We start from the raw sequence: 14,630 nt of genomic DNA, 5'->3' as shown, positions 1-14,630 counted from the left end.
CATTCATTGATGCAGGAATTGAAGAATGGAAATTGGAGTGATTCAATTCTGTATTACACAAACATTTGATGTCCTATTCCCATGACCTTAGGTTTTGTTGGTCTAGAGTCCTTAGTTCCAAAGGAAAAGAAAGAATGTATCCACAAGGAGATGAAACAATAATATCACTGAACTGGAAGATGAGGTTGCCTCCTGGCCATGTTGGGCTCTGTGTGCCTCTGAATTAGCAGGATAAGGTGAGAATTACAATGTTACTGTCTGGGCTGACTGATCCAGATTATCAAGGGGGTAATTGGGTTGTTACTGAATAACAGAAGTGAGGAAGAGTATGTCTGATATACAGAACATTCCCTAGGGTATCTCCTAGTGCTGTCATGTCCTACGATTAAAACCAGGGTTAAAGCACAATTCAGATAGGACTGCTAATGGCCTAGACCCTTGAAGAATGGAACTGGAATTAGAGGAGAAAGTAGTTATAAAGTCCTGCTACAACTATGTGATCAGTTGCAGAAATGAGGATTGTAATGGTTATGTGTATTTTTCTTAATATAAATATGTTTATATATATGCACATTTATATACATACACCTGCTAGATATATTTTCTTCTTCCTCTTATCCCCCTGTCATGTAAGAGGTATTTATAATAAACTTTATATCACAGTATATAATTTAAAGCATATCAAAGAAGAAAGTGAGCATTACATCAATACTTTGCATTCTCTCCTAGGGAAAGGATTGGCCTGTTTTCAGATTTATGCAAGATACCTGAATCATGTTTTGTAGAAGTATGACTTTGTTATTGTCTTATTTTGAGAGAGAGAGAGAGAGAGAGAGAGAGAGAGAGAGAGAGCATGTGTGCACAAGCAGAGAAGGGGCAGAGGGGGAATCTTCTCCAGAGAGAGAATCTTAAGCAGGCTCCACACTCAGTAAGGAGCCTGATGCAGGGCTCAATCCCATGACTCTGGGATCATGACCTGAGCTGAAATCAAGCATTGGACACTCAACTGATTGAGCCACCCAGGCACCCCATGTTGTCTCTATTTGAGGATTAAGTTTGGTTTCAGGTGTGTATGTGTGCTAAGTTTACAAGGCATGGACTGTGGCTGTCCATTTTAGGTTTTAACTTGCTAGGCTATTGCCTTCAGTTACTCATTCAAACATTAATCTAGGTGTTGTGATGGCATTTTGTAAGTATAATTAAATTCCATAGTCAGTTGACTTTAAGTAAGTGAGATTATTCTAATTCATCTGGGTGAGCCTGGTTCAGTCTTGTTGAAAGACCTTAAGAGTAAAACTGAGGTTTTCTTGAAGAGAAATTCCATGGTGGACAGTAGGTTTAGCTTAAGCCCGAGAGTTCCATCGTGCCCTTTCCTATAGCCTGCCCTATGGATTTGGGAACTTGTGCCAGCCCTCACAAGCATACGTGTTACATTTTTGAGCATAATCTCTGAAATTGTATGTCCTACTAGTCTATTTCTCTGATCATACTCTGGCCAAAAGGAGACAAAGTTACATTTCATATAATAGATGCTGCAGTGGGAACCAAGACCTAGAAGGGATCAGGGAGCAATTTGAGAAGTTCTGTGAAGGGGGTTGGATGGGGGGTTAGAATGAAGGGGGGTTGAAAAGATGAACCTGGTGAATGGCCTGTATGTTTTTATGACCTTTGTGCTGAACCTGCAATCAACATTTATGATGCTTTATATTGTGTAGAAAATGTTACATAGAAGGCCTGAGTTTTTCACTATTTGTGTATATCTATCCATTTTTTCCCCTACAAGATTCCCAAATAGTCCACATTATTATTTAATTTAGCAGAGTAAGGATACTAGGTGGAGCTTAAAAATCATCCTTTGATTTACCCTTTCACTCATTCTCATAATCACAGAATTTTTAGTTTTTCAACTGATCAGTTAAAATGCAATTGAAATCTCTGTAAATACCTAAGGACATACTCTAGAGAGTTATGTTATTTAAAGAAAAGATATTTAAGTTGTGCCTATATGTCCTTTTAAATCTACACCACCATCTGTATTTTTTTACACTGGGCATTCCAATAGACAATGTAACCATTCATCCATTACTTTCTAAGGTTTTTATTCTTCATGTATGCCTTTTTTCTTTTTTCTTTACGCTTGCAGGAGTAAAATTGTTGCTGAATTATCCATTAATTTTTCTTAGCAATTGTACTTCCTTAAAAAACAACAACAACAATCCTTTGCTAGCTCAAGGCAAAACACAGAGATTGCCATTTTTTTCAAAGCTCCATTACATAATGAATACAGAAAGAAAATTAGGCTTAAAGAAAATTAAAGCAGTATCAAAACAAAGTCTTTGGCAAAAATATTTCTGCAGAAAGTTAATGTGTTCTTCTGAAATGCAAAATGAGTTTGCTATAGTGATGAAGCTCTTCCTCTCAATTAAACATCAACAAAACAATTAGAATGCATTACTTGTGTTTTAAATATATATCTCTAGGAAGATGACTGGAAAAGACAATGAGGTAAGAAAGGAGGCTGACAGGAAGGGGTGAAATCAAAAAGAAAGAGGAAACCTTTAATTCCTTCCACTTTCTGGCTCCTATTTTATAAGGTATGGGAGGAAAAAAAGTTCTTGAAATAGTAATATTCAATCTGCGGCAACTCAATGCATAATTCAGTCCATCTCACAATAGACTATCTGATTCACAGGAATCATTTTGAATGTTATCTTCTCAAATAGCAATTTTGCCTTTTGGAAAGCTAATTTCACATAGACTAGGATGCTTTTGCAGGCTGTCAACAATCACAGCAGACAACAAAAGACAAAAAAGAGAGAGTGAGAGGTGGGGGAAGGGAGAGACAAGATAAGAAAGGAAGATAGTTAATTTACAGAGCAGAGGCATTTAGGCCAGTTACTCTGACTTTAATCCATATTTTTTCTCCTTAAATACGTTCCATTAACTTGATATACAGTTATACCTCTCTCATTTGTGGCTTTTAAAAGATTCATGTAAAGCATTTTGAAGTTTATATTTAGATACATAGCAATATTCATACTTTCACATCAATATCTTTCTGGTAAGAGGAACCTAAAAAATATTAGACTTTGAAAAATAAATGACCATGAAACCAGCTATTACTATAGACTTATTTTTATAGAAAAAAATTAGTAGAAAAATGGTTAGAAATCAGGGAACAGTCAGTGAATTGTAGTAATTCAGTGGCATGGTATGCTCTTACTAAAGTGATTACTGTAAACACTGCAGGAAAATGTCCATGGTAAGGTGAGCGAATCAGTCAGTAGACAAAATAAACCTCCGCTGTAATTATTAAAAAAGTCATATGCAGGTGGGAATGACTCTAAGTAGCCATGAAGAACTTAAAACAACTCTTGTGTTTGAAAGTGGAATGGTGGGCGACATTTCAAAAAGTGTATTTTATTAACACATGGAAACAAAAAGGAAGTTTTAACCCATGTGGGTTTTTCAAATTTTTAATTTCTGAAAAGATAATTGGCACTGGCTTGGGATATTAAGTTTCCAGATCTCTCTCTTCTAGGCTGTACTTCTCTTTTACTTTATTCATATCCTTTCTTTTGGCTTACTTGTCTGTTGTTACTATTTTGATGTTTGATTATATTTATTCTCAAACCCTGATCCATTACTTCTCCCAACTCTCATTTTAAAGCATATGTGTCTTTAGGGGTGCCCGGGTGGCTCAGTCAGTTGAGCATCTGACTTTTGATTTTGGCTCAGGTCATGACCCCAGTTAGGATTGAACTCTGTGTCAGGCCCTGTGCTAAGCGTGGAGCCTGCTTAGGATTCTCTCTCTCTTTCCCTCTCTCTCTCTCTGTCTGTGCCCCCAACTCACACACACACTCTCTCTCTCTTTCTCAGAATAAAAATTTAAATAAAGAAAAATGTATGTCTTTAGATCCAGAAAACTGTCAGGGAGGGAAGAAAAAGGACTGAAAGAAGGCTGCTTTGTGCTCTTGAAAGCACAAAATTACATTGAGATGGACCCAGTCCCTTTCCAAAATAAGGTTTTGGTCAAGTAGGATAAGATAGACCTAAATAACAATCATACACATACTTAGAGATGTACGAAGAAAAACTAGTATACAGGGAGTACATACTACATGCACACACACACACAGACACCAGAGGAACATAGTCTGAGTTTGGATTCAGAAGAATGCATCCACAAATAGCTGATACTTAAGATTACTTATAAAAGATATATAGAAATCATCCCGGATAAAAACAAGGAAGTGACTGTTAAAGGCTAAAAGAAAGTTCTTTTGTGGCAGATATATAAAAAGAGAAGAAATGAGGTCCCTAGTAGCTTGGAAAGTAGGAGAAACTCCAGTACTGTGATTGTGGTTCAGGACTTAGGAGTAAAGGAAAGTGTAGCATTCTTAGATGAGACGTTTAGGCATGATTTTATATACCATGGTAAGAATTTAGGAGATTTCATTTAAAAGCAAGGAAGGCCACTGAAATATTTTATGCAAGAAAACAAGAGATAAAACTTATATTTTGAAAGGATTATCTGGATGCTTTGTGAAGAATCATCTGGAAGCAAGAAGCAAGAGTGAATGTTCATAACTAGAAAGCTATTGCAGGAAACAAAGCAAGAAATCTTAGTGGCTTAGACCAGCTGCTGCCATGAAGCTAGACAAGTTTTGTACTGAAGAAATATTTTTGAGATAGAATTCACTTGGGTTTGGTGACTGATAAGTTTGGGTCAAGACAGAAATTTGAACATTTAAAGTTTTGGTTAATACGAATAATGGGAGGAAACGGGAATAAGTGGCAGAAATCTAGAAATAATTTTCTTAAAGGCATTCATGAAGAAGGGGGTTATCATTGCGTGTATCCTAGGTACTTCTGCCTACTTCCTTCTGAAAAGATGTCCCCAAACTAACTTAAAGAGTACTATCAAGTGTGGTTTTACTTTCTGTCCTGCATTTGTAGAGACCAACTGTCCCAAAACAGTGGGTGTCTTCCCTGCCTCCTCTTGCCATGGGGATGCCTCATAAAAGTCTCCTCATGGGGATGGATGGTCCCCATTTCTGTGGAGACAGAAAGGGAGTAGGGTGCATCAAGCCTCCATTCCCTCTTTATTCTGTTCCAGTTAGACTTCGTGAGAATAGTATTCTAGAATGAAAAGTTCTGTTTGGAAGGCTCTGGGAAATCTCAAAATGGAGTTAAAACCAAGAAAGTACTAAGATTCAAGTTCCAGTTAACTTGGACTTTGACTTGCACAGCACAGGAGAAACCTCCCAAACTTCAGCTTTAGGATGGTATATGACACCAGGGAGGCTTTCTTCACAGAACAGACTCTCCTGGTTTCATATCCATTCTTACCTGCACTTTCTCCTCCTCATCTTCCAGTTCTGTGACCTCTGTCCCTCCCTCAATCATAGGACCTCTTTTGTGCTTCCATCTATCCCTTCCTTCAGGCTTCAGATTGGGCTTAGGTTTCAGTCCATGTTAAAATCCAGCAAAACTCCCTTTCTAGCTTTTCTCCTTACATGACAAGAAGTCATGACCTGTTATTTCTCTTACTACAACTCCTACTTGGAAGCATAACCTTAAAAATTAGCAATTCTCCTTAGAGAAAATGCATGCTACACCATTCTAAATAAAGAATTGTTTTCCCAATTAACATTACCTAGGCTTCTTCCTTTTAAAATTTATTTACTGTCATTTAGTGTTGAGGAGGATTGTGTTGTTTTCTGTCACTTTGGAGTATAAAGACACAAATAATTGAAAACATTTAATGACTGCTTTTTGTTCTTGGGGTCCCATCACTTTATGTGTTTATATTTATATTTTATTTAAAGATTTCCTTAGAAATAAAGAAGACTAGCAAATAGTTAATCCGTTGAGTTCTTGAAAGTCTTGGGTACTATATCAAATATTGTGAATAATAAAATGTTTTCATTGAATGGAAAATCCTGCTAGACTGACCTGGAGTTATCTGGTGCTGTGGTGGGCTAGATGGTAGACTGGAGGGCACTGAGAGTTAATGAGAGATGAGGAGATGGAAACAGGAATCGTAGTCAGCACATATCATATGTGACTATGAAGAAGAGGAAAGAACAGTTATTGAATCATAAAACCTCAACTTTTAATTTTAAGGTAGAAGTCACTAGATAATATAAGAAACATATGAATAAAATTCAAAGGGGTAAATAAGGACCCACAAACAGAAGATATAAGACCAGAAAAACTAGAAATAAAAGGGTTCAGAGAGGCTGACATTTATAGCAAAAATGAAGACTGCCTTTATTAGAGGAGTAACACAGTCTTGACCAAAGCATGTATGAAATTACAGATGGTAGGTCTGCAGAAGTAGGTTTGGATCATTGTGCCAGGAATTGGAATTTTTTTGTTTTATGAACTTTTTTAGTGAAATATGATACAATGTAAATGCTCAGAATGCATAAAATGTTACTTTATTAAATTTTTTTAATGTTTATTTTTTTGGGGGGAAGGGGCAGAGAGAGAGAGAGAGATACAGAATCCAAAGCAGGCTTCAGGCTCTGAGTGTTAGCAGAGTCTGATGCAGGGCTCGAGCTCACCAATAGCAAGATCATGACCTAAGCCAAAGTTGGACAATTAACCCAATGAGCCACCCAGATACCCCTAAAATTTTTAAATGTTGTTACAGATATGTTCAAGAAAACTGATTAGAAAATATATTAGAACATTACAATGAACTGAGTGTTTATGCCCATCACCCCAAATTCATAAATTGAAACTTGATGCCCAATGTGGTGGGTTTAGGAGGTGGGGCTTATGGAAAGCAATTAGGTCATGAAAGCAAGGCCCTCATGAATGGAATTAGTGCCTTTCTAGAAGAGACTCTAGAAGACTTTTTTGCCACTTCTGCCATGTGAGCTTATGGTGAAAATATAGCTATCTATGAAGAAACTGGCTCTCAGCAGACATTGAACCTGCAGGTGCCATTATATTGGACTTCCCAGCCTCCAGAACTGTAAGAAATATACATTTGCTATTTATAAGCTATCTAGCTTATAACATTTTTTGTTATAGCAGACCAAACAGACTGATAGATACGAAGGGATTATGGAAAGCCAAGTTGAAAGTGATGACCCCAAATTTTCAGGTTTAATAGGGCATCTGCCTATTTGTGTGAGAGTCTACAGCAGCCCACAACTACTAGAAGAGAGCAAAGTATATTAACTGTTAATGCTACCTCAGGAGTGAGTTTGAGTTGTGCCAACAACTAAAGACACATTTTTCTTTAATACATTTTCCCATATTCTAACACATTTATATTATACAATATCCTAATATTACATATTATGACCTTATAAAACAAGGCAAAATCTGCTGGTCAAACATCTGAGACTTAACACTGATAGCATCCTTTTTGCAACATTTTCATGACTAAGTGTCTACCTTTATGATTTCTCAGCATATGCTTTGCATACTTTTATTATAGGACTCACCATAACATTATGATCTTTTTTTGTTTGCTTCCTATTAAACAGTACATTTCTTAATGTCAAGAACCTCTTCTTCCTAGTTCTTAATCTTAGTAAGTTTTCAAGAAATGCTTGGTCAACAGAAATGAATGAATCTGTGCTCTACAACTGAAATACCTAAATAAAAAATTCTTAAACAATGATATCCTTGTTTCTATATTTAAAACTTACTTATTGCCAAATTTTGACTAAAAATAGTTTAATGTAGTGTTTTTATTATGAAATCACAATGCAGATGGACATACATTCCAGCGATGAAAAATTTATTCTCTTCTATTTTTTTATTCCTAAAATTAAGTATAAGCTATTATAAATAATGTAGCAGTTGCTACCATATGATCAGCATCATCTACAATGTAATACCATTATAATAAATATAAAGTAGTGTTTACACATATATATGAATTTACTTTAACCTGGTTATGAAAATGCAAAATACTTTGTCCTAACTCTGACAAGAAGTATATATTTCTATTTTGGGTGTAAATTGTATTATTTCTAGCAAAGCTCTGTCTACTGACTATAACTATGTGTAAATAATGTTGACTGATTCACATGCTCTAAAGTTAATATAGAAACTCTCTGTATTTTTTCAGACATTAAGGTTCTTTCTGTTTTAAGCCTATGGATGGCACTGATGACTGGGGAATACTGATAAACAGATTCATTTGTTGGAAGGCAGAGGAGATAATGAAGTGAAACAGTCCTCACATTCAGGTGAATTTTAATACAATATGCATTTACCTCTGGCACTGAGCCCCAATGTGCTTTTACCCTTCCTGCTTCTGTTTTTAAAGCTTTCTATCCAAAAATATTCCTTTAAAGGCAGAGCATTTATTCTATATTTTGAGGAGAATAACCCTTCCTATATATTCTACCTGTTTTAGGGGGTCTTCTAAAACAGAACAATTTTGCCTGCTAGTGATCTATAAGGATCATTTCTCAGAAAAATAATTTTAGGCAGTCAGAAAATGGAAGTTGTGCAATCCTTCCCTTAAGCAGACTTCAGAGCTTTACCATTAACAGAAGAAACGAAAATGCAGCTGCAACCCTCCAGCTAACTGTCACTGTGTTTTAATGTCATGATCTGGAAGTTCAGTAGGGTCATCTGAGAATGGTTCTTGGGCTAATCCTAAGAAATGGCTTAGGGGTGCTGCTGTGGCTGATAGGATATATTCTCTCTGCCAGAGGTTTTGGGGGCTGCTTAAATATGTTAGATAAGAGTATTTTCAGAATGCTGATTACAAGTAATGTTAATAATTAGAGAATGGAGAGGTGTTTGTGGTAGTCTGTGGGACCTTTAATCATCTTCTCTGAGTATAAACACATGTATATCCAAAAAATAGGATTATACATTGAGAGATTTAAAAATATATATACATATATATTATGATCTGCAATATTTTCATTTCTTGCCCATTTTCCTAAAGAGATGCATCTTTTGCTTTCTTATTTTTGTCCTCAATCCACACAACCTTACTATTACCTATAATATTACAAAATAAAGTGTGTGAGGAAAAATCTATTTCAACTTATTTTCAGCTAAGTCAAGCTCTGAAAATACATTTCAGAATATCTGAGAGTATATCAAATTCTTGAGTATATTAATCAGTTGTCAGATTTAGCAAGCTTTATAAATTCACTTTTTTTTTTTTTACTTGAAACTACAAAAGATGTTACAGGTGATTTTAGTTCTAAAATGGTAAAGTAAGGAGACCGGGCTGGGTTGCCGCTGCCACTGCTGCTATGGTGCCAGTGCCTTGAGTCTCATCAAGTCCCATGACAGCCCAGTCAACTTGGGAGGGGACTGGATCCAGCTTCATTCAACATTAGTGATTTGGTAATGATAGAACACAACTAGGTGCAATTTATATTGACGCATCATGCCTTACACGGGAAGGACAGCAGTTCCGAGGGAAAGTTGCCCTTGTCGGAAAGGTGTTTAGCGTTCTGTCCCAGAAAATCCAGCACAGCATCACGGTGCAGGACCATCAGCCACACCACATAGCTGCAGAATTAACTTGGCTGTGAGCCAGCTCGAGGCTGTTGAAGACCCTATCATGAGGTTCCACCAGACGTTTTTATTAAAGACCATCAAGAGTTCTTGGGTTTGCACCAATGACACGTTCAGGCTTGCCCTGCACAACTTGGGCTCACCCACTCCCAGCCAGGCACTCATGCTGTTTCCTCCTCCCTCTTCTTCCCAATGCTATTCACACTCCTCCAGATGCTCCAAATATCAGACACAAATGAGCAGGGCCGCCTTGGGAGCAGTGCAGTCCAAGGTATTGTGCATGATGTTTCAAGTTGTTGCATCTGTCAGAGATTTATATTGTACCAGCACATGCCTTGGAAAAATTTAAGTAATGCAAAAGGTTGTTTGTTTTGTTTTGTTTTGATCTATTTACAAGTTGCTCGTGCAACCCAAAGAAATGAAGGAGAAAACAGTTGCCTCAGGGCCCAGATATTGATTTACTCAGATGTGTCAATGCCTCATTATCCAATCAAACCATAAAATTTTCTTAACATTAAAAAAAAAATGGTAAAGAATAGTGATCTGTAACAAAATTTTAAATATAAGATGATGTGTACATTTAGTCAAAAGACTTCCTACTACCTAATTGGCAATGGGGGAATAGCATATGTGTTTATTGTTACTGTTTTCTTTTGTGATTTTGCTCAGATTTTAACATACTTTACTAAAGAAAGAAAAAACCCCATAAATATTTTGTAAAAGATTTTTTCTCAGAGATTTAGATACTCGGGCCCCTGGGTGGCTCAGTCAGTTAAGCATGCGACTTCTGCTCAGGTCATGTGTTCTCATGGCTCCTGGGTTGGAGCTGGCATGGGGCTCTGTGTTGACAGTGTGGAGCCCTCTTGGGACTCTCTGCCCCTCCCTCACTTGCACTTTCTCTCTCAAAATAAGTAAGTAAAAGCTATAATAATAATAATAATAATGATAATAAATAAAGATTTAGATCCTAAAACATTTACCATGAACCATATTTGAACAAACCAAAATAATCTTATGAAAGAATGGAAGAATGTTTTTTCCAACATCTTTATTTCAAGCCAGGTGCTTGTTCAAATAGTAGCTGCTCCTACTGAAAATAGTTTATTATGAAACAAAACATACTTTAAAATTATTATGAATGTAACTCTTCTAAAAGAAGAGCATCTAGGTCGCTCAATCGGTTAAGTGTCTGACTTCCGCTCAGGTCATGATCTCATGGTTTGTGAGTTGGAGCCCCTCATCGGGCTCTGTGCTGACAGCTCAGAGCCTGGAGCCTGCTTCAGATTCTGTGTGTCCCATTCTCTCTGCCCCTCCTCTGCTTATTCTCGCTCTCTCTCTTTCTCTCTCTCTCAAAAATAAACACTAAAAAAATTAAAAATAAAAGAATAAGTAAGGAAAATAAGTTATTTAAAAAACTCACAATATATTAGAACTCATGAATTTGACAAAAATTATATGTAATTCTTACAAGAATCCTTCAAATATTATATTTTTAGAAGATTAGGCAGAAAAAAATATAGTTAAATTATTTGCCCATTATCACACAGATGAAGGATGTGGAGGGCCTGAGATGTCAACCTCCAAATGTTGAAATTCTGAGTCAATTCCACCATAAACACATTTTTTCTTGGCCCAAATGGAAACTTTTCTGATTAATTCAGAAATAACACTTTCCAATCAATTAATTTGTGATATAATTTTGTAGAAAACATATAAAATTACAGTAGGATAATGTCCCCTGTAATCCTAAAATCGCTGTTCTAATGTATTTCCTTATAATCTGTATTCTATGTGATGTGTTTTGTGTGCATGCGTGAATGTGTCTCCATACATATATGAATAGGTAACAACCTCTATATAGTTGAAAATGTATGTTCTTTTTGTGAAAATATATGTTCTTTTTTGTGATATCCTTGAATTATGTTCAAAGTTTAAAAGAAATTTTCAGTGATAGATAATCTGAATTCTCTATAAAGAAAGCTGTTCTTAAGCCTGAACTTTCGTCATTTGAGTTTGGTTGAAAGTGAAGGACAATAGTACATCTATCATCAAAGTAGGAAATCAATTCTCTACTTGCAATCATTTTCCTACTTGTTCTTCAGTAAACTGGTTATTATTTATTCCTTTATCCATTTCACCTATTATATAATCATCAGCTTTTTACAAAAAGAACATTTTCCAAACTTTACTAATAATTGCTTTTTAATAACTACACAGGCCCCTCTTCTGAGCACAGTTGGTCATTGGCTTTATCAGAATGATATCTTATATAATAGCTGGTGAACTTGTCTAAAATGAGTTAATATCTCATTTTCCTTCACATGACAAAACTAAGTATAGCTATATTGCAAAAAAAAACCTCTCTGCTCAGACAGAGTATTAATATGAAGAATCAGTATTCTGCATTAAGTACTTACGCTTCAAGGTAAAATTTGAACATTGCTTGCGAACTTTTCCTATGTGCTCTGTGCATTTAAAAGTTATTCTGCATGCAAATATCAAGCATAAATAGACAAGACCAAGTAAATTGTACATTACAACTAAATGCTCTGTAATCTCCATATAGTAAAACTGGAAAGGTCAGAATATCATTTAATGTTTTACAGTTTATATAAAAATAAACTGAATCTCAGCTTCCCACTTGGCCTTGTCAGGTAATATGGTGAAAATAAAAGCTTCTAGACTCCTTCTCTTTAAGTCACACTGTAATCTGACATCACCTTCAGTTTCTAATTTACCTTTCAGTTTGCTAACCACTTTCAGAACTACTGGTACATAAAGCTCTTAGTCATACTCTGCCTCTATTATTATCAAACCTGATCTGCATCTCTATTCACTCACCAAAGAAAATCTGTCTTACATATAATAGCAAGGCAGTTAATGAAATAATTGGTTTAAAATGTTGTACTCTAATAGTGTACATTGTAAAGATTTTTGCAGGCACGATAGCTTTTGGAATATCATTTTGGATGTCATTTTTGAAGTGCACTGTTATTTAGAATGAATTGCATGACAAATTTAATGCATTTGGTATTTTTCCATGACATTAGTACTATACATACCTTTTCCTCCCTATTTTTTGGTATTGAAAATTCTTCTTCCTCTCTTCTTAAGTAGAGCAGCAGTCTGACACTGTGAAAAGATTCTGAGTGTTGAATCAGGACAGAGCTGGCTGATGAGAGGCAGCCCATGTCTTATAGCCTCAGTCTCTCACTTCTGAGCAGTTTCTAACACCCATTAAAAGTGCTCACTAGAACATCAAATACATTTATGTAAACTTTTTCCATGCAGCATGTTTTGTTTAATTTAATCTTACTATATGTAGTATTCTATTTCTCTCCATATCCTATACCCGGGGAGCGGGGGGGGGAGGTAATTTGCATTATACTTGTGTATCAAGTTGGCAGCTTGAGAGATTTTGCAATTAGGAAAACTTTGGCGTACAATTTTAAGAACTACAGTGGAGAAAGAAAGCACACTGGAGTCAAGTCTTAATGCTACCAGTTAGTGGTTGTATGTCCTCTGGTAGGTCACTTGACCTTCTAAATTTCAGTTTATCCAGTGTAAAAAGTAGACATTTTTATAATGCATAATTTATTTAGGTGGATTAAAGTTTGCATAGTTGAAGTGTGTAGTGTTTCTGGGGTGTTAACCAGGCACAGTACACATACAAAAATTATTACTTACCCTTCCTCTCAATTTTGAGGAAACCTAAAATAAGCCAATGTCACAACTGTCTGCTCAGTATATGCAGGTGTATGTGTCTTTATGCAGCTAAAGAGATGCTAGAAACATAGTGGATGCTTAAAAAATGTTACGCTTATTGGTTACACGACTGATAAGTAATTGGTACATACCTGGATAGTGACTAAATGTGGGAATTGACATAGTCCAGCAAGGAAGGAAGCAGTATTTTATGACATACATTGTTTAGAATTGTTGATATACGATGATGGTAAAACGTACACCCATTTTTATTCTATTTCATTACTGTTTCAAAATTTTCCATGGAGGATATAACCCCCTCTCCTTATTGCATTCCCTTTTTGATACACTGTTGATGGAACTGGTTGGTTTTGGCTGTTGTCTAATCAGTGTTGTTCACTTCCCAGGTCTCCCCAGTTAGTGCTTATTTCTGATGTTGATGTGAATGCTGCTCTGAGGTCAAATATTGTTAATATCATTTGTGGGTACTAAGAAACTAGATATGAAAAGAATTGTAGGGACACTGAGAAATTCAGTTGATTCCCATTCATCCTAAAAAATCTTTTAAGATGCTATATTTCTGATGAGATTGAATGTAATTTTAACTGCATTTATAACTGTAAGTAAGAATCACAGGATTAAAAGAGTGTTATCAAAGGGGCCTTGATTTTTTTCAAACACAAAGAATAATCCTTACCATGTTTCAACTTTTACCAACATCCAGACTATTAAATGTACTGAAAGGAGAAGATAAAAATGACTTTGATATGCTAGCACAGACCTTTCTTTCTTTCAGTTACTTCAAAGTTGCTGTCTTCCATTTCTACTCTAGAATTCTCAAAGGAATAACCTTGACTCTCTTTGTCTACTTCTGCACCTCCCATTCACTATTCAACCCACTGCAGTCTGGCTTCTGTTCTCAGCACTTAGCTAAAACTGCTATTATTTGGAAGGTCACCAAGGAGTTCCTAATTCCCATATCTAATGAATGTTACTTCATTTGATATTATTGAAACACTATTCCATTTATTTCTATGTTTCCTCTTTCTTATCTTTACTATCTTCTTATGAGCATATTTATATCTTTTGTACATTCTATATATTTGTGTTTTACAGAGTTTCCTAGACCTGTTGCTCTTCTCACTTCACAAACTTTCTTATTATTTCCTTCCACCAACTTGCTTATTCTTGTGGCATCAATGACCTTGTATGTGTTGATTCCCAAACCTATTATTTTAATATCAGAACTTGAAGTTAAGATTTATGTATATAATCATGTTTGCTTTTCCTCACCTCTCCATCTAGAGATCGTACAGGTAAGAACAAACTCCAAAATTGAATAAGTTCTGTCTATATGTAAATAATTCTGTATTTTCTAAGTTTGTACTATTATCCATCTATTTTCCAAT

The 14,630-nt window shown here is 35.7% G+C and overlaps 1 protein-coding gene across 1 annotated transcript in view; it reads right to left on the bottom strand.

The window, feature by feature from the left end:
• Window positions 1–3,206: 3,206 nt before the first annotated feature.
• Window positions 3,207–14,630, bottom strand: part of SLITRK1 (SLIT and NTRK like family member 1) — a 193,945-nt gene continuing 182,521 nt past the window's right edge. The window contains exons 3-4 of the transcript XR_002078633.2: window positions 12,579–12,648; window positions 3,207–6,070 (exon numbers count right to left, since the gene is read on the bottom strand). The gene's annotated coding sequence lies outside the window, so the exon portion shown is untranslated. The remainder of the gene's footprint in view (window positions 6,071–12,578; window positions 12,649–14,630) is intronic.

This window comes from Panthera pardus, unplaced genomic scaffold (assembly GCF_024362965.1).
Source record: "Panthera pardus isolate Hobbes unplaced genomic scaffold, ASM2436296v1 HiC_scaffold_1, whole genome shotgun sequence".
NCBI classification, from domain to species: domain Eukaryota; kingdom Metazoa; phylum Chordata; class Mammalia; order Carnivora; family Felidae; genus Panthera; species Panthera pardus.
The sequence above is the reverse complement of the archived record's forward strand: the minus strand, read 5'-3'. Positions and strand labels throughout refer to the sequence as shown.